Source organism: Schistocerca cancellata, chromosome 5, assembly GCF_023864275.1.
Source record: "Schistocerca cancellata isolate TAMUIC-IGC-003103 chromosome 5, iqSchCanc2.1, whole genome shotgun sequence".
In the NCBI taxonomy this organism is placed as follows: domain Eukaryota; kingdom Metazoa; phylum Arthropoda; class Insecta; order Orthoptera; family Acrididae; genus Schistocerca; species Schistocerca cancellata.
Genome location: NC_064630.1, coordinates 538,891,128 through 538,893,959, shown reverse-complemented (window position 1 = coordinate 538,893,959; position 2,832 = coordinate 538,891,128). Strand labels below are relative to the sequence as shown.

The 2,832-nt window shown below is 42.7% G+C and overlaps 1 pseudogene; it reads left to right on the top strand.

The window, feature by feature from the left end:
- The first annotated feature begins 344 nt into the window (after positions 1-344).
- Positions 345-462, top strand: LOC126189403 (5S ribosomal RNA; annotated as a pseudogene).
- The last annotated feature ends 2,370 nt before the right edge of the window (positions 463-2,832 follow it).

Genomic DNA, 2,832 nt, shown 5'->3' with positions numbered 1-2,832 from the left:
TTAGTAATGCAAAGCGCTACGTAGCGCTGCCGACATACAAACACATAAACAGCCTACTTACACATTTAATCAATTACTTAGTGTGCCGCTGGAGTGTTGAGAATTTCTTTGTACATTTCATCTGCCACTGCCCAGTGTGAGAACTTCCTCCGCTCTCTTTACAGTAAATGGATTAGTTTATAACATACTGCAGTCAGTAGTGATTAGTCAGGTTGATTACAGCAACATGGCTACAATATGGCGGTTGGATACAATTATGTGCTTTCGTCTCAAACGTTGCTCGAGGATATCGTTAAAGTGACGTCGGCATGAATTTTGAATATTGCGGAGGCATAGCTGAGCGAGCCAATGGCCTTGCCGCAATGGTAACACTAGTTCCCGTCAGATCACCGAAATTAAGCGCTGTCGGGCTGGGTTAGCACTTGGATGGGTGACCATCCAGTGTCCCTAGCGCTGTTGGTGGTGGGGTGCACTCAGCCCTTGTGAGGCTAACTGAGGAGCTACTTGATGGAGAAGTAGCGGCTCCGGTCTCGTAAACTGATATACGGCCAGGAGAGCGGTGTGCTGGCCACATGCCCTTCCGTATTCGCATTCAGTGACGCCTATGGGCTCAGGATGACACGGTGGCCGGTCGGTACCGTTGGGCCTTCGTGGCCTGTACGGGCGGAGTTTTTTAATTTTTTTACGTTTGAGCGACGCAGCTGAGCGACATAGAGGGCGCGGTTGTCCCTGCATGCTCAAGGTGGAAGGACACGCGCGGCTTCCGAGATCCAGGGCCCAACGAGTTTTACGGAACAGCAACCGCCAGTTCGGCGTTCCCGTGATTGCATTTCAGCGACGGGCACAGGATTTACTTGCTGACGTCTTGGAAGTGTTGTCGAATGTGATGACAGTACATGCCTTACTGATCGTTGTCAACAGTTATACAGTAGTTACGAGCACTGCCTCTACAGAAGGATTTTTCAGATATTTCTTTTGCTAGACTAACTATTACTGAAATCATAGTAGAAGTTTTTGTTTCGCGGTTCTAAATCGACAAGTAATTTGAAGAAATAATAAATATTCTATTCAATACATTATGCAAAACATAATGCACGTCACCACTCCACTACCATTCCATGACAGATAGGTATAATGAGTTCGAAATAAGAGAACAAACGCTCAGAATTCCTCTGAATCCTCTTAACAGCAATAATCTCATATCCTTTACGGACAAAAGAATATGTCGGGCCGGCCGCTGTGGTCGAGCGGTTATAAGCGCTTCAGTCCGGAACCACGCGGCTACTACGGTAGCACACTCGAATCCTACCTCGGGCGTGGATGTGTGTGATGTCTTTAGGTTAGTTAGGTTTAAGTAGTTTTAAGTCCCATAGTGCTTCGAGCCATTTGAATTTTTTTGAATACGCCAGGATTTACGCAACAAGAGTGGCGCATTGTCAAAAGGAAGTACATGTTCTGCGTTTCCTGAAGACACAGTTCTGCTGCGGTACGGATATCAAGTGCATCACCGAGTGGGAATGGAATGGTGCGGCAACAGGGGACGTACCCCAGAGTAGAAGAAGGCGAGACGGTACGATTCTAGAGGGCAAAACTAAATTTCATATGGATTCATGTGAAAGGCTGTCGCTCTATGGACCAAATACACTCATTTTCCGAGAAAACGGAACACCTTGAACGGACAGAGATGGGACCTATATATTCACAGTATATGTACATTAGCATGTTCTGAAAAATGATTAGCGTTTGTACCATGTCGGCCCTCGGCTTCAACATCGATATCGCACCCCAACGCCTCCTACCGGTAAAGTATGCTTGCGGCACTCGTTGTCGTCATAAACCGATAGTAATGGATCAGTGTGAGTTGCGCAGACGTGCAGGATGCCCCGCAGATGTATGCGGGAACTTGTAACGTCTTCGCTCTCGCGTATGTTAACTCTTTAAAGCCTGTACTATGGTAAGTTGACGGGCTTCACCTTATAAGAAAGGATTTTGGTAAATATATTGACCACGTGTACCTGAATGGAGGCAAAATCAGACTTACACCCACTCAGTAACAACAATGATACGCCAATCAAGTCTAAAGTGCAATTACACGTTTGGACGGACAAGAAACATACACAGCAGATGCTACCAATTATTAATAATACGGTCGCCAGCCTAATTAGGCATTAACTGAGTTCTTTCCCTGTACAAGTGGGTGTACGTGCAAGCATAACAACACGTAGTAATACTGCATTATATGGTAAATTTTGAACCAGAAAAATCTACTGAAGTAATATTTTCACTTTCTGTACTAATTTGGACAAGCTATAAATACACAACACTGCACTATAATGATTACTACAAACTGCGTTTTGTCTATTGATCCGACTGAAATCGGGCATAGGTTACCCTAGAAACAGCACTTTTGAAACACACATACAATTTCAATTTTAAGAAGGATAAAACACTGATAAATTTAGGTTTTATATTGACTTTAACTTTGCTGGTCAAAGCAGTTCAGTACACTTCAGGATGTAAATAAATAGAAAAGAAAGAAAGGGGGGGGGGAGACCCTGAAACTGTTATGATCACTGCATTGGAATTTTAATTATTGCAAGAATTAAGCATTCAAGATTTCCAAAATATGATTTATCACTCTTTTTTTGTCTTATTTCCTGCTCATTTAACTACCGTTATTTTTAAATAAACTTCATTACTAAACCAATTTCAATATTATCTTCCAACTTTGTCATACCTATATTATTCGTCCAGTATTCATTAACAACAAAGTTCATTAAATATCCTTTTAACAGTGATAAGTCTGCAGGTAATTATTATTAACATAAACTT